The sequence below is a fragment of the Gobio gobio genome, assembly GCF_949357685.1.
Source record: "Gobio gobio genome assembly, chromosome: 14".
NCBI lineage: Eukaryota > Metazoa > Chordata > Actinopteri > Cypriniformes > Gobionidae > Gobio > Gobio gobio.
The window spans coordinates 51991308-52017338 of record NC_137107.1 but is presented as its reverse complement, the minus strand read 5'-3'; the positions used below and the strand labels follow the sequence as shown (position 1 = coordinate 52017338).

The 26031-nt window shown below is 37.6% G+C and overlaps 1 long non-coding RNA gene across 1 annotated transcript; it reads left to right on the top strand.

Moving 5' to 3' along the window:
- Positions 1–2: 2 nt before the first annotated feature.
- Positions 3–21982, top strand: LOC307137444. The gene is made up of 3 exons (XR_013817912.1): positions 3–128; positions 14521–14787; positions 18307–21982. It is a non-coding gene; the product is annotated as an uncharacterized lncRNA (long non-coding RNA).
- Positions 21983–26031: the final 4049 nt, after the last annotated feature.

Sequence of the window (26031 nt, the reverse complement as noted above, 5' to 3'; positions counted from 1 at the left end):
GCGCAGAAGAGAGAAGCGCGAGAGACGAGCTGAGATCAGTTGAAGCTAAAAGAGACGCTGTTAACGATCGTGAATGAAGGACAAAAGTGGAATATTTTCTCCGGATGCCTTATATTTCCAGTCTGCAGGTGAGAGATGTTTCTTAGATTACAGAGTTTAACATTAATCAGCTCCAGAGTTTACATGTTTAAGGACCAATGTAATGAAATGCGTTGTGTGTCCTGGTTTATTATGAGTGTAATAATATGTTGGCAGAGAGTTTTTCACAGACTCTGACTCTATTACACCAATAAAATGTGCTTAATGTGCCACTTTACAGAAGATCTCAGACATCAGCATAATGAATGAGGGGAAAACAGGGAACTTTAGGAGACAAAGAGGCTTTTCAGCAGCTCAGATAAACATGATGGTCCTGTTGTTTCTCTCAGACTTTGGACAGGAGTTCAACAAACCTTGTTTTAAATGCAATTAATATCTATCTTGTATCAAAATACTCCATATTCCTGACAGAAAACGTGTTCACTTCATTTAAATGTAATTAAAGGGTCATTCCATGTCAAATCAACAATTTTACCCATTGAAAAAAAAAGAAGAATAGAAGGATATCAAGATATCTTTAATATTTTTAGAATAACAGGAACTTTGGAAAAATAATATTCATGGCACTCAGGTATATTATATGCAATTGTGTTTATAGAAAAAACGAGATGCATTTCTAGTTTCAACATTATTTTTTGTTCAGATATTCCTCTGTAAAAGACAAAGTATCAGCTGTGTGTAAAGTGACCCACGTTTGGTTTTTGGCCACTGAAAATGTGAACAATTGACCAATTTACTCATGAAACCACATTAAGATCTCCAGATTTTACTAATAGTCCTACCAATCTCTGTTTAAAAGTAAAATAAAGCTGCCATCTTTTTTAAAGTCGTTTTTACCCTCCTGTAATTTGGCTCTGAATCTCAGGTGAAAATTGTCATATTGACCCCCCTAAAGAATTGTAGATTACTCAGTAAATATACATCCATGACATTTAATATTTTGGCTTTCATTAATATTTATGTTTTTCTTTCTTCATAAAAAAATATTAACAAAATAAAAATTAAGCCAGGTCTGGTCAACTCACAATAAATTCAGTAACTTGTCTTTGATTTTTCCAGATCTGGTTCTGTGGGCGTCAGTATCTTGATTCTTCATTATTGACTGCTTTAGTAGCTGTGAAATAATAACCAGTATATGGATTATAAATTATAGAGAAATGCATCTAAATGATCATATTCAATCAGTTTTAATCGTAGTGAATGACAGAACTGACCTTTGCACATTAAAGATACTTTAACACTTTACAATAAGGTCTCATTTGTTAACATAAGTTAATGTATTAACTCCTTAAAGTTCATGAGCACGTGCACGGGTTGAAGCGCTAACAATCAACAATACATTTGTTTTAATATTTTTTTCAATCTTTGTTAATGTTAGTTAATATAAATCCAGCTGTTCATTGTTGGTTCACGTTACTTGTAACAAATATTAACAAATACAACTTTTGTAAATGTTGAAATTAACAATAAGTAAGATTTAGAGATGCACCGATGTAAGATTTTTGATCGATTTACAACCATCGGCATATCGGCTATAGGATGAATGGTTTATTAATGAACTGCGGGAAGGCACTGAGCTGTATAATGTCTGCTGCATAATCCAATATCATAGTGTAATATTCCTGCTGCGCTGCTGTCTGCGTTTTAATGTTAAAGGGTTAGTTCACCCAAAAATGAAAATTCTGTCATTAATTACTTACCCTCATGTCGTTGGACACCCGTAAGACCTCCGTTCATCTTCGGAACAGAAATGAAGATATTTTAGTGTAAATCTGATGGCTCTGAAAGGCCTCCATTGACACAATGCACGGTTCAGTATCAAGACCCTTAAAAGACACTAAAGACGTCGTTACAAAGTCCATCTCACTACAGTGGTTCTAAAATAACTTTATGAATCGGCGACAATAGTTTTTGTGCGCAAAAAAACCCTAAATAACGACTTATATAGTGATGACGATTTCAAAACACGGCCTCATGAAGCTTCGAAGTGTTATGAATCAGTGAGCCGATTCAGCAGTTTGAATCGCCAAATATCAGCAGTTTATATTTGCTTATTATTTATTAAATCCAGGTAATTGGTTGATAAAACATTGATTAAAATATAAGATACAATTTATATAAAACGAAATTCAGTTTAAAGAAACAACACAACAAAACTTAATGAAACAACACAACAAAACTTAATGAAGCAGTCAAAGTTATTTCTAACCCCCATGACATATTCTGACATATTGCGCATCTTTGTCCTGTTCACTTTTCTTAATCAACGTAAATTAAATAAAAAAATTACATTATAATATTTAAACATATGAAACGAAATAGGTGTTTGATGGCTACAACAAATATAGTAGGCTACAGTACAGAGAAATGTAATGTCGGAGCGCACATGGTTTTACCGGTGAGCGATTCATGAGTGGAGCTCCACTTCGCTCACATGTTCTGGTTGGGTAGGCAGGTTTTTTGTATTCATTTTTAATTTTTCTATTTCCTGTCGCTGTGCATGCTCTTTTACTGTAGGTTATATGGCAGTGTAAACAGCTAAATAACCCTTTTATTTAAAGGTTTAATGTAGGCCATAGTAGTCCATAGCATTACGATTGCAAGAATGTTGGACTCGCACTGTATAAATCCGGCCAGACTGATTTGCTGAAATCAAAATGCGAACAGTGAAGGAGATTTGCCGTTAGCGCGAGCCACTTGCTGTGAAGCGGGAGCCCAGCCAGCACCGGCATAGGATTCTGCTGGGTCTTAAAGCCTTCCGCGAACGGCTATGTTCGCAAATCAAACAGTGATTTTTCTCAAAGGAATGATTGTTTCTCAGTTTAGATCGTATGCCTGAATATACGGGACAAACTTAGTTTCGTATGGCTTTCATATGGAATGCTTCATTGATGCCTTGAATACGGGACTATTCCGGTTGGCAGACGGAATCTAGTCATAAAAATGGAATTTACTGCATAACGCATAACATGAATTAATTTACCTCACACACAAACTCAAAGGTCTTCACGGCAACCCGTCAAAATAAAAGTTCAGTTTAACAAAGTAATTGTGACTGAATTATATAAATGTTGTACAGTAGGGATGGGCGATATGGCCTAAAATCCATATTGCGATATACATTGCAGCCTCTTGCGATAACGATATATATTGCGATATAAATATTATAATAGAACCATTTCAGAACGGGTTAGACCCTAAGGAAAGCCACACTGCTAAATGTATTTTTTTTTTTTAAAGAAAGAAACGTTGTATGTAGTTTTGAGAACATTTATTGTGCAAAACTGTAATTATAACATATTGTTGCAGATAAATAAAATTCAAGTACACTAGCTGCAGAGACTTAAACAAAAAAAAAGCAGAACGTTTTAAAAACGTCCTGTACGCGCTTATCCATATAATGGCAGTGAATATCAACCAGGCTAAAACTTTACAAAAATTATACAAAAGTATCACGCAATGCTACAGGGAGATGCGTGCCAGATCTGTACCAATTTCGGTACCACTATTTTTTTATTTATTTAAGTATTTAAAAAAATTGAATGCAATTCATTACGTTTATTATTTATGATGATAATTATTATAAGTAAATAATAATTGTATTTGCTATGTTCAGGGAAAAAGGACTACTGTCAAATAAAAATAAAGAAAATAATAAGAACAAATAATTTAAATACAAGCAGCAGCACAAATAAATACTTTTGAGCAAAGATACTAATAAAATAAACTATGTTTTTCAGGTAGCCTACGTCTAACATTAGTTTTCAGGTACAGTAGGCCTACAGAAAATGATCAAATGTAAAATAACATTGCATATTTGACTGTATAAATTAAAGATTAATCCTATTAAACTTACAAAAACATTTCAATCAAGAGCAGTAAGTGATGTCCTTGTCTTTTGTTGTTTGACATTAAACAGACAGCAGTAAACCTTTAAGTTAACCTTTAAGACCTAATGCTACTGCCCCTTTAAGACCTAATGCTACTGCCCCTTTAAGACCTAATGCTACTGCCCCTTTAAGACCTAATGCTACTGCCCCTTTAAGACCTAATGCTACTGCCCCTTTAAGACCTAATGCTACTGCCCTTTTAAGACCTAATGCTACTGCCCCTTTAAGACCTAATGCTACTGCCCCTTTAAGACCTAATGCTACTGCCCCTTTAAGACCTAATGCTACTGCCCCTTTAAGACCTAATGCTACTGCCCTTTTAAGACCTAATGCTACTGCCCCTTTAAGACCTAATGCTACTGCCCCTTTAAGACCTAATGCATGGATATGCGTTGTCTTTCTCGACAGTATAAAGTTCACTTAAGGCATATACAGACTATGTCTGCTAGAATACTCACCAAGATGGACATGTTGACATACTTTTTGTGTGAGTTTGTCCGTTCAAGAGCGAGATTTGAAAGAGAACTCAATATTTGCGCGCTGTGAGACGTGTGCGCGCTCTCAGATGAGTGCACAGAGACACATTTTCTCCCAGCGCGCGCAACTTCTCATTGGCGTCTTCTGGCTCTACACCCGGGTGATGACGGAGAAAACGACTGGTCACATTCCAACATACGGCAGCACTCGTATGCATTGAACAAAGTTTACAAAGAGAGAATTATTTGAAAAATTTGAAAGAAAAAAAAATGGTCCCGGTTGGGAAACACTGTAGAGACTACAAAGACAGTGAGCGTGTGTGTGTGTGTGTGTGTGTGTGTGTGTGTGTGTCTGTCATCAACGTGCATTATCGCGATAGTGCAATAGACTTAAAATCTCTATTGTAGGCCAATTTTGTAACGTTTATATCGCATATCGTTTATATTGCCCATTACTATTGTACAGTAGAATTTAGCTATGTCTCAATGTAATAATAATATATGTATTTAATAGGGATGCACCGATATGAACATTTTGGCCGATACCGATAACCGATAATTCTTAATATTTGAAAGCCGATAACCGATATATTGGCCGATAAATCTAAATACAAATTTTAATAAACTCTGAGAGCCTGATTACAAAAACAAAAGGCTCACCATTAAAAGCCATGTCCCAAACACTTCAACATAAATCAAACCTATACACTACAGTAGCCTATTTGAACCAGTGTGAGATTCCTTACCTTTTCAAATTAATTTTACACTCCTATGGCCAAATTTTTTTTTTTTAACACTTTACAATAAGGTTTAATTTTTGTTAGTATTAGTTAACCAACAATGAATGAACAATACTTCAACAGGATTTATTAATTTTAGTTCAAGTTAATCTCAACATATTCAGACCCAAAGTTGTGTCTTTTAACATTAGGTATGAACTGTGAATGGACTGTTACAAAACACAAACATTTTATTACTAAAAGAAACAAAGGTTATTGCTCTCTGTTTGTTCATGATAGTTAATGCATTAATAAAATGAGACCTTATTTGTAAAATGTTACCAAAAATTATATTGTCTAAAAAATAAAAATAATATACCTAAATAATGCAAACAAGTAATTGAACAGCATTACTTAGGCTGCATAATAAAGAATCAGAATGCAAGTGCATGAAATAACCTCCGCACAGACGATAAAGAAATGGTTTAAATCAAACCATATTGTTGATGGAAATGATCCGAGAACAATAAAAGTGCTAATTATAAAAAATAATGCTTGTGTTTTTGAAAAAAATGTTTAATATTACAGTAGGCTAATAGTATACATCTGTAATATTAGTCTAGTCTATTAGGAATAATGTTGCTGTTTGAGAGCGCGCTGAAGCTGGAGAGAATGAACGAACAACCATAAACTGAAGCGCTTAGAAGTTTAATTAACAACTAAACGCATCATATATGAGAACAATCAGATATTTATACAAAATAAATATAATATTACAACTTATATTAGCACAAAATCACGCATAGGTGAAGGGTTATAACTCCTGTGGATGCTCTTCCCCTGTTTGAGAGCGTGCTGAAACTTAAGATGATCACCGGTACAGTGAAGCACTGCGGGTTATTGACTCAACGAAACACATCCTATATGACTTTAATCAGATGTTTATACTACAAAAACGTAATATTACGACTTACATATGCTTAAAATGACGCGAATGCACAAGCGAACTTGACTGTGCTGGTCAGAATGCGTTGTTGACGCTTCCCACAACAGCGCGCTGAAAAACAACTAAACCCAGAGAATTCACTACGTTTTATAACAGAAATATTCTCATTGCAGTGTTATGTATAAGACAGTCCCAGTAGTTATTAATGCTGTGCATTTCTGTTTGAAATGCGCGCGCCGGTACAATGAAGTGCTTTACTGCATCGTTAATTAACTCAACCAAACGCATCCTATATGGGATTATATACACAAAATAATAAATATAATATTACAACTTACAATGGCACAAAAGGCTGTGAATGCACAAGCGAACTTGACTGTGCTCGTCATGAAGGTGTAACTCCGTGGGCGCGCTCTTACCTCAACAAACGCGCTGAAACACAACGCTCTTTTACAGCCTATTCTATTCTCATTATCATTTTATGTAGATTATAGAAGACTTGTGCTGCACATGTTGCACATAACTGTATTTTCCTTTTCGAAGTGATTCCAAACATATTTAGAGCAATTCAAACCCATCATGGTGGACAGCACGTCCGTCTCAGCTGAAGGAAATAATACATTATCTTTCGGCTTGACTATATCGGTCAAATTTTCTTATTGGACCGATAACGATAACATCAAAAATAATCATTTATCGGCCGATAACGATATGTTGCCGATATATCGTGCATCCCTAGTATTTAATTTATACAGTGAAGGATATGCAGTGTTATTTAACATTTGTTTACTTTATTTCTGTACCTGGAAACTGTTAAACCTACCTAAAAAGCACTGTTTATTTCATATGTATCTTTGTTCTGTTGTATTTATGTTGGCCTGCTGAATGTTAAATGGATCCAGTCTATGTTCACTAGAAATGATTTTTGATAATGCAGCAATAAAGTAGCTAGTAGGCTAGAAGTTAATGTATGTTTTTCTTTTTAACTCTGCTGATTTAAAACACTTTATTTTAATGACAACATTTTGAATAAGAGGGCAAAGACAAATATCAGTATCGGCCAATAATTGTCTGTTAAAATCGGTATCTGCCCCAAAAAATCTTATCGGTGCATCCTTACCAAGATTAATAAATGCTGTAGAAGTGCAGTTCATTATTAGTTCATGTTAACTAATGAAACCTTATTGTAAAGTGTTACCGATACTTTATACTCGCACACATGGGCGTCAGAATCAAAAAATGTGGTTGGGTCCTCTCCCAGAAAAATTTTACTGGAGTAGATGCCATTTACATTAAGTATAGACCACCTTCCCAAGTGTATTCGTCACACTCAGGCTGTTCTTAACCCTGCCTGTTACCAACTGCAAGATCCTTCTCTCAACTTAAAAGAGTGAAGAATAAACTCAGGACAACCATGAGACAGAAGCGGCCGTCTACACTCTCCCTGCTGGCTATTGAATCCGACACTAGTCAAGGGAATGGACTTTGAGGATTTAATTTTGCTTGCTCAAAGTCTAGAAAAAAGATGCTCTGCTAAAGGTAAGGCATTCATAATTATTTGTGGGTAAATATGAGACTGTTGTTGAATTTGAAGGTTTTTAGAGATGCTTGTGAAGTTTGGCATGTGTTTGCTGCTGTGCATCTCTGTGGTGCTGAATTCAGCTGTTGATATGGTTGCTTGCAGAAATGTTCACAAGTCCCTGTGGTCCAAGTCAAGTCTCAAATCTTTCAGGTCCAAGTCAAGTTTCAAGTCTCAAGTCTTTCAGTTCCAAGTCAAGTTTCAAGTCTCTGAGGTCCAAGTCAAGTCTTTCAGGTCCAAGTCAAGTTTCAAGTCTGTGAGGTCCAATCAAGTCAAGTCGAGTCAAGTCTCAAGTTTTTCAGGTCCAAGTCCAAGTCAAGTTTCAAGTCTGCGAGGTCCAAGTCAAGTCTTTCAGGTCCAAGTCAAGTTTCAAGTCTGTGAGGTCCAAGTCAAGTCTTTCAGGTCCAAGTCAAGTTTCAAGTCTGTGAGGTCCAAGTCAAGTCAAGTCTTTCAGGTCCAAGTCAAGTTTCAAGTCTTTCAGGTCAAGTCAAGTCTCAAGTCTTTCAGGTCCAAGTCAAGTCTCAAGTCTTTAGGGTCCAAGTCAAGTCAAATCAAGTCTTTGTTCTATTTTTAGAAATATTTTTTTCCAGCTAGTTGTTATAATTAACAGTTTATTGATGTCACAGGGTGTTTTGGTGTTGGTTCATGTTCATGTTTTTAGTTTGTCATGTTCACTGTCTTGCTTCCTGGTTTGTCATGTGACTCCCATGCCCTCATGTGATCTTGTGTCATGTCATTGGTTCATTGTCTGATCATCGTTCACAGTGTCCCTTGTCTTGTCATTAGTCCATGTGTATTTAAGCCCTCATGTTTGCCATGTGTCCTTGTCTTCCGTCCCTTCTTGTTAACTGATTATTGTTTAATTGGCCCCACCTGTTTCTCGCCTGATTTGTGCCCTTTATAGTCTCCTCGTGTTTGTAGTCTTGTGTCAGATCGTTGGTCGTTTGTCTCCAGGGGCCTATACCATGAAGCCGGTTTAGCTGGCTAGCCAGATATGTTTAAGCTTAGTTTGTGCTAATCCTGGGTTTTAGGTACCATTAAAGTGATTTGGCTTTTAGCAGTGTTCATTTCCAGTAACGCTAACGCTAATGCTCCATGGGAGGTTATGTTCTGGATAAGAGATCAAACTGAAATCGGACCAATCAGCTGTGAGCAAAGTGACACACCTCTGATGCAATAAAGTTTCTATTCCAAAATAAAGGTCACTATATAGCAAATGTTTTTTAAAGACTAAAGCGTCTGGCTTTTAACAATGCTTATTTAATATAATAATAATAATTTTATAATTTTGTATAATATAATATGTAATTATTATACCCGTATTCAATTACACATGTATCATTTTAGTTAATCAATCATTAATAGGCACTTAGTTGAAACTAATATAAATAGCCTATACAAAGGTCATACAAATAAGCTTTAAAATCAATAAAAAAGCTATAAAAATTACTACATTACTCAATTCTCTATATATCAACTAAACTAACTTCATAACTTTTACTTGCATTGACGTAGTGAATATTTTCTTTAAGTTGTACTCTTTTATAGACAGCTCTTTTCTTCTTGCTGTGTAAATTTGTTTAAATTCTTAATATTTTTCAATCATGTAATATTCTGCAGAAGAGAGAAATGAATCTCGCTGCTTCTCTCGTGAGAAGTGAATCTCACTGATCCATAGCGTGTGATTGGCTGTTCACTACTGATTAGGGCTGGACCAGAATATTCGAATATTCGTTCGATGGGTTGGTATTCGATTTTCAAATTTGTGATTCGAATATTCGTTGTTGTTGTTTTTTTCATGAACACATGGCATCCCGCTCAAAACGGCTCTCATTCGCGCTTGCATATGTTTACACAAAAAATCACTATAAAATACAATACTTTTTTCAATTATCTTATAGCCAAGCCATTTTAATAGCCTCGTTATACTTAATAAATATATTTGCTTCTTCTTAGTGTTCCCTGCAGCAGAGCGCACAACTGCACAAGCTTATATGGCAGAAGCCATGTCTGAGCTTGCATTTTGGGTTAAACTGCGTTCGTTTGACATTGTGGAAAATAGAATAATATAATCAAAATGTATTATCCTTTTTATACGTTAGGGATGTGACGGTGAAAACATGTTCCCTCAGCGTTTCCCTCATTGCTGTGCTTGTGCGCTGAGCGGCTGAACGCATGCAGCTCTGCGCCGCGTTTACTTTCGGTTTGCCAATTCGGGGCAAGTTGCTTGAATTGTGGGTTCATTAGCTATTATTCTATAATGAAAAACATAGCAACAAAACAGTACAATGACAAACTCCCTTAAGTAGGCGCTTTTACATCGCTTTAAAAACAAATATTCCGCGATCATCTTGTAATTTAGCTCCTCGCTCTCGTGTAGAATATTATCTGACTGCTGCTGCTGATGTGCTGAGACGCCCGTTAGTTTGGCTCGAGTGGCACGTTCAGTTTTTTAATTGTAGTTAGTCTTAGACCCTAGCCTGGCCGTGTCAAACAGCTTACCAAAACTATCGGCCCGAGTCCCGTGATTTTTTTATTTTTTATTTTATTTTTGTATCCTCCCTATTAGGCCTACACATCGTTGCAGCCATTAAAATAGTTCAGTTTTGTTTTTAATGTCAAAGTAGTTATATTTTGTTTCGTTTCTTTATTAAGTTAATTTAGAAAAATGTTTAAAGCATTTTTTTGTTAGTTAAATTAAAGTTTTAGTTGTTTTAAAGTAATGACCAAGCGGACCGCAGCTGACAATGAGTTAACCGCATGTTGGATCAATTTAGCCTCTGAAATCAACACTGGTCTTACTGGTAATGAAATCCATAGATATAAAACACTTCAAGCATCACAATGTTGGTTTAAACATTTAGCCTACTATCACCACCACCACAGTAAAAAGGCATTTTTGACAAGCTGAGGCTAATGCTGCTCGCAACGGCGCAAATGAAACAAATAAAATGAAGTGACGTGACGTGTTTTTTTAATTAATTAATTTATTTAATTTGTTTTTTTATTTTAGTGCCATATAGAACCTTTTTTTTGAGTAAACATTCCTCCCTATTACACATTGTTGCAGCCATTAAAATAGTTCAGTTTTGTTTTTAATGTCAAAGTAGTTATATTTCGTTTTGTTTCTTTATTAAGTTAATTTAGACAAATGTTTAAAGCATTTTTTTGATTGTTAAATTAAAGTTTTCTTTTTTTTAAGTAACGACCAAGCGGACTGAGTGAGTTAACAACACATGTTTGATCCATTTATCCTCTTAAATCAACACTTAACTTGTCTTGCTTATAATACGTTTTTTTTTTTTTTTGAGGAAACGTGTTCAAAAAGAAATAAATAAAAATTAGGCAGGTTGTCTTAACTTACACCTCTCCGCAAAATTAATATAAATCCGATCTTCAATTCTTGCGCTATGCACATTTAATGGAGTTCATGTCAACGAAAGCAACAGATATGAGCTGCATTATAGGCTATTCATCAGCTCATTTCAAGATCAAAGACTGCAATATCAGAACGAGTGATCTAAGCACTGTAAGAGCATTTAGTCTCATTCATTTTAATGAAGATGATTGTGTTTTTGAGCATCTAAGAGGTTCGGCAGTTTGCGTGTTGGCTTGCTTTACTCATTTGCGGCGATACTCTAAACACTGCGAGCCGTCTTGACAGTCGTGTTGTCATAGTCTCATGTTGTTTCCACCAGCGCTGCACACCTCATTGTTTCTTTTAATTAATGAATGTCTAAAATATAAAATGAAGGAAAAAGCCTGCGTTTGAGGTATGACGTGAAAATTGGCCCGAAGCCCGGCCCCAGGGGCCGCAATAGGGGCTCTTAGTCTGTTCTATAACTGAACAGAATTATTTTTACTAGCTACTATAATATATCAAAACTGGGACGTAACAGATCTGTGTGTTTTGTATCACTAGTAGGGATGGGCAACAGTGGTCGAGTAATCGAGTACTCGAACGTGACAGCGATCATCGATCATGAGAACGATGATCGCCCTGAAAAAAAAAATATTTGTCTCTTTTTTTTATTGGTTATTGCGTCGTTTTGCGCGGTACCGGAGGTCTGATTGGTTGGCGTTATACAGCACGCCTCATGACCGCGGCGAAATAAAGTGAAGAGGCGTGCACTGCAGTGATGTCTGGAATCACTGATCATTAAATGGTTAGTGCAAGATGTGCAGCGCCAATCGGTCATAGCATTATAATGAGAACACCGTGGAAAATGCTGCTAAATGATCTGTGCTTAGTTCCCCGTTTATCAGCTTATCTCTGAGAAACTAGCGAGAACACTCAGACTAGCGCGTGAAGTTCATGTGCGCATTCGCGTCCTTTTCTGCAGATGCAGAAGATTACCTTTATGTTGTTTATCTGATTAATCTAATATAAAACGCGTTTGGTTGAGCTTAATAAGATAGAAAAGCGCTGCCGTTAAACCGGCTGTTCATTCTCTTCAGTTTCAGCTCAAATGCATTAATGCTCGAGCTCGACATGGTTTAGAGACAGATATTCTTTTCAGATAGGCTATTTCTTTCTCAGAATCATTGACATTAGTAATGCAGCAGTGCTATACTGTTCTCGTATTTTTTTAACAGTAGACCTAGTTTATTTAAAGTTGTTTTTCGTTATGAGTTTGAAAACGCGCAGTGATGTCTGTAAACGCTTCGATCATGAATAATACAATTAAGTGCATGATGTGCAGTGAGTCAATCTGTCAAAGCATTATAATGAGAACACGATTTTAATAAAATGTTGTTTCTGTGTGCTTTCGTTGTCCGTGTATCAGCGTTGTTAAGGGAAGAGCGCATTCAAAATGTTCCGTTTCAAACCCTTCGCCTGTAAAATCTAGCACGCTGAAGTTCACGTGCGCATTCACGTCCTTTTGTGTTGATATATGTCGTAAGGTTCATAATAATCTTCATATTAACATTGATATAGGGTACGTTTGGTTGAGTTTATTAACCAGCTAGCAAGCTCTGCAGGGTAGTGTTATTTCACAGTTTCAGCTCAAAGGCAATGCTCGATATTATTGACTTGGTTATTTGAGACGGTCATTTTATAAAGATGTTTCTTTTTCAAAGACATTTATGCATCATAATCTAGCAGTTATTTTTTGTTTTATATGTTCATGTTTTCATATACCTGTTTTCATGTCACGTTTGTATTTGTCAACAACCATTTTCATAACAGTTTTCATTATCTCAATAACGGACATGCCCCGCCCCCTGCACATGCCCCGCCCCCAATTACTCGAGTACTCGTTTTTGAGACCTATCGATGATCGAAATGAGAAATTGACAAAAATGCCCATCCCTAATCACTAGTTCATTGCCCGTTCGCGGAGCATAAAAGCCCTGCCCGCGTGAGGCGCGCCGCTTCTCCAGACTCCAGCCTTTATTAGAGAGAAGGATATGTTCAGCTCCTTCCCTCCGAAGCTTCGAATATTTGATGTTGATCACTACCAAAGCTTCGAAGCTCAAAAAATGGTATTCGGACCAGCCCTACTACTGATGTCACAGCTAAACTCCTAAACTCAGGATCAAAGCCTGAGTTGACAGAGAAAGCTGATGATCAGCATCATGGGACCAACAAAGCCTGAATAGATTGGTTTGGTTTTGGGTTTTTGTTTTGTTTTGTGTTTGTGTTTATTATTTTGTCAATAAATCCACCTTTATCTGCAATTGAGTCCTCGCTCCCAGTTTTCCTTTGCGCAACGTAATGCTGCTGTGTAACACCACAGCTTCCCTTCGGATTAATGGATTGCTTTTCAAATTAAATAACAAAGTTTTGTAAGGTACGGCTTGACTATATTGTTACTATTTCTTGCTCATTTATTTAACAGCAGTTTTCTAATGGGTTATGAATTTGCATGCCTTCAGATGCGTCACCCTAGGGTCCACTTCAAATGTGGTCACTCTAGGGCACTACATTCTGTTAATCTGGGCCTGTTAATGTGCCACTTTACAGAAGATCTCAGACATCAGCATAATGAATGAGGGGAAAACAGGGAACTTTAGGAGACAAAGAGGCTTTTCAGCAGCTCAGATAAACATGATGGTCCTGTTGTTTCTCTCAGACTTTGGGCAGGAGTTCAACAAACCTTGTTTTAATGCAATTCATATCTATCTTGTATCAAAATGCTCCATATTCCTGACAGAAAACGTGTTCACTTCATTTAAATGTAATTAAATGGTCATTCCATGTCAAATCAACAATTTTACCCATTGAAAAAAAAGAAGAATAGAAGGATATCAAGATATCTTTAATATTTTTAGAGTGACAGGCACATAAACTTTGGCAAAATAATATTATGGCACTCAGGTATATTATATGCAATTGTGTTGATAGAAAAAACAAGATCCATTTCTAGTTTCAACATTATTTGTTGTTCATATATTCCTCTGTAAAAGACAAAAGTATCAGCTGTATGCAAAGTGACCCACGTTTGGTTTTTGACCACTGAAAATGTGAACAATTGTGAACAAAGATGGCTAAAGTCGACAGATTTTACTAATAGTCCTACCAATCTCTGTTTAAAAGTAAAATAAAGCTGACATCTTTTTTAAAGTCGTTTTTACCCTCCTGTAATTTGGCTCTGAATCTCAGGTGAAAATTGTCATATTGACCCCTCTAAAGAATTGTAGATTACTCAGTAAATATACATCCATGGCATTTAATATTTTTGCTTTCATTAATATTTATGTTTTTCTTTCTTCAGAAAGAAAAATTAACAAAATGTATTTTTTAGCCAGGTCTGGTCGACTCTGGTAATTCAGTATAAATTCAGTAACTTGTCTTTGATTTGTCCAGATCTGGTCCTGTGGGCGTCAGTATCTCACAGTGATCACAGTTCACACCTGCAGTGAAGCCCCTCCCACCACTGAAGCCCCTCCCACCACAATTCACCAATAAATACTGGGAATATTCACATCATCCTACAAGAGAAGGACAAACTCCAGGTGTAGCAGCTGAAATCTGTGTGACTGTTAAAGATGGAGTTTATTAAAGAGGAGATTGAAGACATGAGTTATCCAGAACCATCCAGAATAAAACATGAAGATACTGAGGAACAAATAGGTTGGTGTCCATTCTTGATTCTTCATTATTGACTGCTTTAGTAGCTGTAAAATAATAATCAGAATATGGATGATAAATGATAGAGAAATGCATCTAAATGATCATATTCAATCAGTTTTAATCGTAGTGAATTACAGAACTGACCTTTGCACATTAAAGATACTTTAACACTTTACAATAAGTTCTCATTTGTTAACATTAGTTAATGTATTAACTAACAATCAACAATACATTTGTTACAATATTCATAAATCTTTGTTAAAGGTCCCATGGCATGGCATTTTTCTATTATTTTATAATGTTTCCTGAGGTGTACTTATATTGTTAGTATGATTTTTACATCATAAAATGTCATAATGTAGAAATAAAAGGCATTTTGTCTATACTGCTGTTTGCCCTGTGGCTGAATGCCCTGTTACAAGAGGCGTGTCTGCTGTGAGTAGGGTTGCCACCCGTCCCGTAAAATACGGAATCGTCCCGTATTTACAAGCAAAATTACGCATTCCGTATCAAACCAATACGGGACGCGATTTGTTCCGTATTTTACATAGGTCCACACATAGTTCAATAAACACATACGGATTTTGCAGTGTGGAGAATACTGATAGCAAATATAAACGAATCAATTTCACAATAAGTAGTACAGGAGCTAATTTGTGCGTGATTGCGTTTTAGCGGCTTTGTTGTCATAGCGGCGGAGTCTCGAGAACATGCGCTGTGCCTGTAAACTTGCGCGTTTTTTTAAAAACATGTCGAGCTCGCGTCGCGTGCGTCCACAGTTTAAACGCAAGAGGATCTCCAGATATAGAACTGGATATCAAAAAGGTATCAATGGGTCTGTCCAGTAACTCGTGATGAACCTCAGGCGAACTGCACACTTTATGAGAAGCATTTCAGTTGCTCAGACTGACTGACTTAAAGCAACAGCGGTGACAGACCAGTCTATGAGACAGACACATCTGTGCTTCTAAAGGTAGCCTATAGTTTTTTTTAATGGATAATATATTAATATAATATGCCATACATTATCAGAGCTTGGCAGACAGAATTATTATTTTTAGACAGGTTAATTAATAGATTATAGCCTAATAAATGTAATTATTAATTTATAATTTAGCTACGCTATAATCATACATAACCAATAATCCTATCATATAAAGTTTATGACATTTAAAAACAAATTTAGATAAAAATGGGACAAATAATTACATGATAATATAGTCATACTTTAAGTAAATTAATTAAAAGCAGTTTTTGAAATTCAAAAAAGTGATTATTGGTTCAGAATGACTGCTTAAAGGGACAATGCACCCAAAAATGAAAATTCTGTCATCATTTTCTCACCCTCAAGTTGTTCCAAACATGTACACATTTCTTTGTTATGTTGAACACATAGGAAGATTACTATGGAAGTCAATGGTGCCCCCAAAGAAGCCTGGTTACAAACATTCTTCAAAATATATTCTTTTGTGTTCAGCAGAACAAAGAAACTCATACAGGTCTGGAACATCATGAGGGAGAGTAAATGATGACAGAATTTTCATTTTGGGCTGAACTGTCCCTTTAAAGTGCACCAAATAGGTTACTAAAAAGTTCTTTAGAAATAAATAAAATAATCAAATGTAAAATAATATAAAATGTGTTCTGTTGCAAGTTCACATACTTGATCTCATGTTTTCTTATGGTTTATTGTTGAGCTGTCAAGTTGTCAATGTAGAAATAATAATTTCATGACGTGTTTTTTTTTTGGGGGGGGGGGGGGGGGGTGTGTGAATGGGTGTCCCTTATTTTGCCACACCAAAGGTGGCAACCCTAGCTGTGAGACTTCAGTAAAAACGCCCACTGTTGTGATTGGCTAACATCTTTGGATTTTAAATGAGCGGAGGGGGCGTGGTTTAACGAGGTCTACGACGCACGAGCTGCTGCTGCCAGAGAGACGGATGGACCTGAGTTCACTTCACATAAGTTCTGTCAGTCTCAGTTCAGTCAGTGAACTGTTGTAGTTACAGCATATCCTGCAGGTTATTAGTTTATTTCTAGTCGGAGGGGCTGTCACTCATGTCAGAAAGTTAGTAACTTTAGTAAATTATGGATCAGCGCTGACTCGAGACCCCTTTAGAACGATTCAGTCCGATTTGGTGAACTGATTCTGTTCACTAAAAAGAACCGGTTCAAAAGAAAGATCGTTCGCGAACAGGACATCACGGAGACGGAGCGATTGCTAACAAAGTTATTTATAGTAACTACTGAGTTATGAGAGCGCTGTCAGTCAGCGCGAGTTTATTGTGTTTGTATCAGAGAGTTCTGAATAAACAGTCCCAGTCACACCGAGTCCGTCTTCATCATTATTCTACCAACTTTGTAACACATGCAAAGTACCATTACAGCTGTCCAGATGAACGAGTTACGAGTAAGTGTTGAAAATAGCATTGTTTTTAGATATGTTCCTATCATATGAAAAGCGTCAGTGACGCGCATTGAATAGACAGCGCAAACAAAGACACAACAGCAGTAATCGAATGTAATCCAGTTTATTGTGGGGAAAGCTGGCTAGCCTAGCCCAGATACCCTCACGCTTACCCCCCTTCTGCTTAATCTCACGCCGCGTTTGGTGCCTCCGCTGTGGGCCAGATGCAGTACTGGGGGTCGGGGATGTTGGAGGCCGACCGGTCCTGAGCTTCGGCGTGCGTGAGGTTTATCTTTAAAGATGTGACTCTGCCGATGTTTAGCAGAAACGACTGTATGCACATTGTAGAACAGATAGACGCGACGAGGACGTACAAAAACACTGACTCACAAGATAGAAAACACCGTTCTGTCGGGAGAGAGAAGCCGCAGTGTGTGCACGAATAATAAATAATTAGCTACATTTCAGAAATCACTGATCACAGACCAGAAGGAACTGAAAAAAGATTTCTGTTTTCATTTGTACATCCAAACACTGAGAAACTGCCAGCGTTCACTCGTTCACAACCCATGATCTCTCGAGCGTTTGCATGGGCCAGATTCTCTGGGTGGAGGAAAGGGAGGAAACCGTTCCTGCTTGGACGTCAAACCAGGAGACTTCAGGATTGGCTCGTCTGGCCTGTCATTTTCTCAAAGGCAGAGAAAGACAGCCAGAACTCAATTTTACACCGATCAACATTTCTATCCACTTGGGGACATTATTCAGGCTTGGGGAACTCATATTAAGGTTGAAATACCTCATAAAATGAAAATTTCATGCCATGGGACCTTTAATGTTAGTTTAATAAAAATCCAGCTGTTCATTGTTGGTTCACGTTACTTAACAAATGTTAACAAATACAACTTTTGTAAATGTAGAAATTAACATGAACTAAGATTAATAAATGCTGTAGAAGTGCAGTTCATTATTAGTTCATGTTAACTAATGAAACCTTATTGTGTTACCGATACTTTATACTCACACAGGCTGTGTCTTGTTTTCTGCTCAGTGTTTTTAATTTTCACATTTAACCTCATTGAACTGATTCTGACTACTTTATATGTTTATTTTAGACCAGATGGAAGAGAAGGAGCAACAACACGAACTAAATGATGTAAAGAAACTCTGTGACTTCAAAACTCAAGAAACAAAAGCCAAAAAGCTGCACACCTGCTCTCAGTGTGGAAAGAGTTTTTGTCACTCATCAGCTCTCAGGAGACATTTGCGCATTCACTCTGGAGAAAAAACGTATACATGCACTCAGTGTGGAAAGAGTTTCACACAAAAACAACACCTTAACACACACATGAGAATTCACACTGGAGAGAAACCGTATACATGCACTCAGTGTGGAAAGAGTTTTTCTCGAGCATCAGCTCTCAGTAGACATTTGCGCATTCACTCTGGAGAAAAACCATTCAAGTGTGATCAGTGTGGCAAAGGATTTATTTTATCATCACTTCTAAAAAAACACCTGATAGTTCATTCAGGTGAGAGACCTCATGTGTGTTCTCTCTGTGGAAAGAGTTTTTCATGGCTGAAGAGTTTTAAAGATCACCAGAAAACACACAGAGAAGTGAGAGATCATGTGTGTTGTGACTGTGGGAAGAGCTTTACTACAACTAGTCAGCTGAAAGAGCACCAAAGAATTCACACTGGAGAGAAACCGTATACATGCACTCAGTGTGGAAAGAGTTTTTCCCAAGCATCAGGTCTCAGTGTTCATCTGCTCTATCACTCTGGGAAAAAATCATTCAGCTGTGATCAGTGTGGGAAAGGATTTATTTTATCATCAAATCTAAAACAACACCTGACAGTTCATTCAGATGAGAAGCCTCATGTGTGTTCTCTCTGTGGAAAGATCTTTACTACATCTAGTCTTCTGAAACGGCACCAAAGAATTCATACTGGAGAAAAACCTTTCAAGTGCTCATATTGTGACAAGAGATTCACTCTTTCTGGACACCTGAAAACACATGAGCGAGTTCATACTGGAGAGAAGCCATTTAACTGTGATCTTTGTGGTAAAGATTTTATTTCATCATCAAATCTAAAACAACACCTGATGGTTCATTCAGGTGAGAAGCCTTATGTGTGTTCTCTCTGTGGAAAGAGTTTTTCACGACTGTACAGTTTTAAACTGCACCAGAAAACACATGATGGAGTGAGAGATCATGTGTGTTGTGACTGTGGGAAGAGTTTTACTACAACTAATCTTCTGAAAGAGCACCAAAGAATTCACACTGGAGAGAAGCCGTATACATGCACTCAGTGTGGAAAGAGTTTTTCCCAAGCATCAGGTCTCAGTGATCATCTGCTCCATCACTCTGGGAAAAAATCATTCAGCTGTGATCAGTGTGGTAAAGATTTTATTTCATCATCAAATCTAAAACAACACCTGATAGTTCATTCAGGTGAGAAGCCTCATGTGTGTTCTCTCTGTGGAAAGAGTTTTTCACGACTGTACAGGTTTAAACTGCACCAGAAAACACATGATGGAGTGAGAGATCATGTGTGTTGTGACTGTGGGAAGAGCTTTACTACATCTAGTCAGCTGAAAGAGCACCAAAGAATTCACACTGGAGAGAAGCCGTATACATGCACTCAGTGTGGAAAGAGTTTTTCCCAAGCATCAGGTCTCAGTGTTCATCTGCTCCATCACTCTGGGAAAAAATCATTCAGCTGTGATCACTGTGGTAAAGATTTTATTTCATCATCAAATCTAAATCAACACCTGACAGTTCATTCAGGTGAGAAGCCTCATGTGTGTTCTCTCTGTGGAAAGAGTTTTTCATGGCTGAGCAGTTTTAAACGGCACCAGAAAACACATGGTGGAGTGAGAGATCATGTGCTGTGACTGTGGGAAGAGCTTTACTACATCTAGTCAGCTGAAACAATAATGCATTATAGCTCTAGACATCTGGCCGGATGGAACTCCTCACAGCCTCTCGTGACTTTTCTAATCAGATCATACATAGACAAAGGGCCTTTGTGTTGATGTGACTCTACACTAATTAGATCCAGGTGCCACCGTGTCTCCGCAAGAGATTGGAGCGTTGAATATTATAGCCCCAAGGCATTCACGTGCCTTTACACCCTCACACACACACCCTTTGTGCGAATGGGCGCACATACTTAGACAAGACACAGGACTGTTTGTGTGACTCACACACATTCGCCTTATATGAACCATCTGGACCAAAACTGCCTCAATAACGTTTAAATATATATATTTCGTTGATTTAATGTCTTTATACAATATATTAAAAGAGCTAGGATGTTTACTGTACGTAAATCAAACTTTGTACGCCAGTAACTGTGGAAATCCTGTAACACTGCACTCTCAAATCGCAGAATGACGGTGTGTGGTATCTTCTCAATCGCAGAAACTCGACTGTACCGAATCTCCTTCACAAATTACAACAAGATGCATTATTACAAAAGTACCAGCTTTCTAAGAATAGAGGCTTAAAATGAGCACCCCGTTTGATTAGCCAAGAGGAGGGGAGTCCAAAAACAAAGGAAAACATGCGCCTTCTGTCTCCCGGACGTGATTGGATCCCTCCCTCCAATCTCATCTATAAGAACGAGAACTGACCATTAACTCTTTGCATTTTCGCCACTGAGAGAAGGACCCCTTGGCATTTCGCCATTGAGAGGAAGACCACCCTGGCCTTCGCCACCCTGAGAGAAGCCATCCCTGCAACGGAGAGAAAGACCGGCAGCTTCCTCGAACGACTTTATTAAGCTTCAGAGAAATTCTCCCTGGACCCGAAGATCCTTACCGAACTTCCCTGACGATTCGAACTCAGACACTTACACACGAGAAGCCATAGTAATGCAAGTATTCGATTTCACAATCAAACTGCGTGTAAAAGGTTGTCTGAATTATTCCTGTTCACGGGATTGTTAATTTCTTGAGGTCTTTTGTGAAAGGGCTGTGAAGCTGTCTCTCTCTCTCTCTCGCTCTCTCTCTCTCACTCTCTCGCTCGTTAATTCTCTCTTTCCATCATTCTTTCCCCCTTTATATTATTCGTTAAGTTTGATTTTTCCTGGTTTTATACCATGTTGTTTGTTTTCTCCTACCTATATATGCATATTTACCCCGTGTGACTTGTAGCTTTGTATACTTTAGTTGTTTTATTAAAACCCAATAATTTCATTGAATTGAATCCGTATTGTTTTGCTCACAAAGATCGAAGTCAATGAGACGTAAGAACTTAGCTACCAATCAAGCTTGATTTTCTTGTATTACTACTTCAGTAATACAAATTGTACAAACATAAGGAAATATTATTTGTCCTGATCAAGCAGATTAATGTTTCTTAAAGTTTGTAAGATTGATAATTGATGAAGAAATCAATTTGGATAAAGGTTACTTTTACTTGATTAAAGGTTCCGTTATAAGATAATATTGTCTGCACAACAAGCTAATCATATTCTTAGACTCATGAATATTTATACCATTTGAATTAATTATTCCCCGAAACTCAATGTTGTTACACATCTCAAATTAATACTGGAAAAAAACCTTTCAAGTGCTCATATTTTCTATCCGCAAGTTTCCGGGGGGCGCTACTGTAAAAAAGAACGTGGGTACAACTTCCGGTGAGGCAATCTGTTTGTGTGCTCATTTCACTTCGTTGACAAGGAACCAACACAGGATAACCCGTACCCAACGCTTACGTTACGAGAAGCCAGTGGAGAAGAGACGCCGACCCAGGACTCGACATGTCACAACAAGAGCAGGTAAGTTAACATTATTTTGATGTCACGTAGCTTCCTGTTTTTGTTTATACAGAGTTTTTTATACCTTAACTACTTGAATTGCTTATTAATATAAGATAAACTGTCTGGCCTGATATTTTTACCTTGCATAAACTTTTATCGTGACGAGCTTGTAGGGCACAATTGTACACAGTGACTGGTGCTAATTTCATTCTCGCTTTTAGTTAGCATTTAACGTTACAGAATATCTATTTGGAGAATATTAAATGCAGTCTATGTGTCTAGATTTTAGCTCATTGTTTCTGCCTTAATTAATACATTGTTTAAAATAATAATTTATTACCTAACTGCGTACATTTCTGAAATTTATACTTTGGACACTCACCTCTGATAACAGATCACTCTAAATTGTAATATAGACGCATGTATTTACTGTAAAGTTGCTTTGAAACTATATGTATTGTGAAAAGCGCTATACAAATAAATGTGAATTGAATTTGTTTTTTTTCTGTCACTAAATAAATGGTAATTGAAAGACAAACCACGGACCGCCACTGCTAAATATGTACTTAATGTTTTCCCTACAGATGAGCCTGATCTGACGAAGGCTTCTGGAGAGCCAGATCCTACTTCACAGACCTTCCATGATGCCCAAACACAGTGGTCAGACCCAGCAATGGAGGACCACACCTACTCAAAAGGCACCATCACATTATGTATGACAACTGCACCATCCTCTGAGAGGTCGCTGCCTGTTGCAGATGTTGTTTTGAAAGATGATGCAGACTGTCTGTTGTACACAGGGATTCCACTACTTGAATTCAAAACCCTTGTGTCTTGCTTGCAACGTTTTGCCCCCACATTGTCAGCAGAGGACCAAATCCAGAACTTTGTTATAGCTGATTTAGCAAGACACTTCAAAATGTCACCTGGTCAGGTCAGTAAAACACTGACATTTTGGATAGATGTTATTGCTGAGCACACCCAGGATCTCATTCTATGGCTGCCTCGTGAAACAATAAAGGCCACTTTGCCGCAGGTTTTTATGGAAAATTTTCCGAACGCAACATGTGTCATTGACTGCACAGAAAGTGTCTTGCAGAAGGCTAAAAATCTTGACTCAAGAACTGAATCTTACAGTCACTACTATGCCAGCAATACTGTCAAGTATCTAGTAGCAACTGCTCCATCCGGAATTATGTACATTTCAGAGACTTATGGTGGTAAATGTAGCGATCGATTCATCACACAGAACTCTGGGTTTCTTGACCATTTGCGTGCTGGAGATGAGGTGATGGGAGACCGTGGCTTCACCATCAGGGATTTATTTAACGGAAAGTTCGTTTGATCACACCAGCCTTTACGCGCAAGAAATGCCAGCTGACAAATGAGCAGGTCACCCGCACAAGACGCATTGCTAATGTCCGCATACACATTGAGCGAGCAATCAGGCGTCTTAAGGTGTACAGGATCCTCTCTCAAACTGTGCCTATTAGTTTTGTGCCTAAAATCGACAAAGTACTAAGAATCTGTGCAGCACTTGTAAATCTGCGAGGGGAGCTTATTTCTAGAACGTAGCCACTATATCTTACATAATCAACATGACTAAATGTAAATAAGTTCAAGAAGAGGTAGCAACAGTACTGCACTGCATACACATGTACACCAGGTGCCTCTGTTTTTGAACACAACAATGAATACTTTATTTATTTATTTATTTTTGCTGATTATATGTTACTTTTTTACTAAGGTTTTGAATTGAATTGTTCTTGTGGACATAACTTACGTTACATGGTTGCACCCTCATCCAGACAGACATTTCTTTGGGAACCCTGTGGAGGTGTGGAATTTGCAGGGCACACAGACTGATTCTGTAGCAGCGTTCCTACCTGTGGAACGTATTGCAGGGAGATGTGAACTAAGTACATCAACAATCAACAATAAACTTTTGCTGATAATTTACTCACCCCCATGTCATCCAAGATGTCCATGTCTTTCTTTCTTCAGTTGAAAAGAAATAAAAAAATTTTGATGAAAGCATTCCAGGATGTTTCTCCATATAATGCACTTCAATGGGCTCCAAACGGTTCAAGGTCCAAATGTCAGTTTCAGTGTAGCTTCAGAGGGCTTTAAACGATACCAAACGACGAATAAGGGTCTTATCCAGCCAAACCATCAGTTTCTGCGAGAAACCGAGCAGTATTTATGCTATTATTTTACCTCTTAACAGACGAACGTGATCATCTCTGAGCTCCGACATAACTTCCGCTAAGTGAGGTCAAAATACGAGCCTGGTCATAGATGTATACGTAGATGCCTCATTAGCGCTTACACAGATCAGTAGAATGAGGCATCTACAATCGATATATCTATTACCATGCTCGTATTTTGACCTCACTTAGCGGAAGTTATGGCGGAGCTCAGAGATGATCACGTTCGTCTGATAAGAGGTAAAATGATAGCATAAATACTGCTCGGTTTCTCGCAGAAACTGATTGTTTTGCTAGATAAGACCCTTATTCATCGTCTGGAATCGTCTGAAATAACGTATATGGGTCGCTCACTTCCTGTTCTGTGGACGCGGTTCTGGAAATGTGGTTCTGAAACTGGCTGCTGCTGGATACTTTAGGTTGTTTGCAATCACGTGGTTCTGATGACGTGCAAAATTCAGGTGAAGGGCAGGAAGTGAAAAACAGAATGGACGAGATGGAGGAAAGTCCGTATTGTGCTGGTTTAGAAAATCACAACATATGTTGGACGTGATCCTTATGTTATGAAGAGAACCAATTTTTTTTACAAACGAATACAGTTTTTGTGTCTGTCCGCTGAATGTGATCCTCTCAGATTATCCTGCGCGGCCATATGGGAAAGTGAATATTTACAATGACAACAATAAGCTTCAGTTACATTGACACCTTTCCAACAAAGAAATAGATCGACTTCTATCAGCTTGTTGAACACATTTTTATTTCTACCACAGCATGAGCCACTGTTTTCACGATAACATTAACCAGACCAACATTGTGAACCAAATTCTTCAAAACGTCAGTGAAAACATCAAATGAACATGCAATAAAATTAAATATTTTCTTCCCTGCAAACGATACCAAGAAGAATGTGAATTTTTAACCAAGTCAAAAACAAAGGTAAGCCGATATCCGTTTTAAGTCCAGTATCAGCAGATGCAAAACGCCATTAAAGGCGGCACATTTTAAAGTTAAAAAAAGTGATAAAAGTTACGTAAACAGTAAAAGCTCTTTGTGGTTTCTCGGTTTGATCCATTTGAGCAACAATAAACCACACAAAACATAGGCATTTTGAGTTTGTGTTAGTGATTCCTATATAGAAAATTGCTTCCCGCTACAGCAGTGACGTCACGTGCAAACAACCTATTGGGGTTTTCGGAAGCGTGATTTGATTCTGGAACCCATAGACATAATAAATACATAGACGCCCTATTGGCCGTTTTAGAACGTTGTATACACAACATTATAGTATTATAATATTATTTTCAAATACTCATTTTTATATTATTTTTATATTATTATTATTTAAAATTATTATTGCCCCAGGTTCAGTAATGAACTCTTGTAATAAAGTAGCAGTGGCTGGGACAGATTTTAAGTATGCAACCTAATCCTGTTTACATGAAATAAGCCGCTCCAGAGCAGGTTTGAGTTTACGGACCTGTTGCTATGACAGCAAGTCCAGGATGAGCTTCGAAGAACCAAACAATCCAAGATCATACCAAATCGTCAACAATCAAGTCCAGCTAACTGAGTTAGCGAGGTACGAAGAACGGACCCCTGATAGCGACAGGGTCTCTTCCTGTGGTTCCACATTCCCTGAAGTGCTTGGAGAGACACCGCACCGGACCATGAGACACCGGAAAATGCCCTGGAACTGGCCTGCAGTTTGGATGTTTATTCCATCCCCCTAAAAACCACACACACACACACACACACACACACACACACACACACACACACACACTTACTTAAGAATAGTTCACACAAAAATTTTAATTAGCTGATAATGTATTCACCCTAAGGCCATCCAATATGTCATAT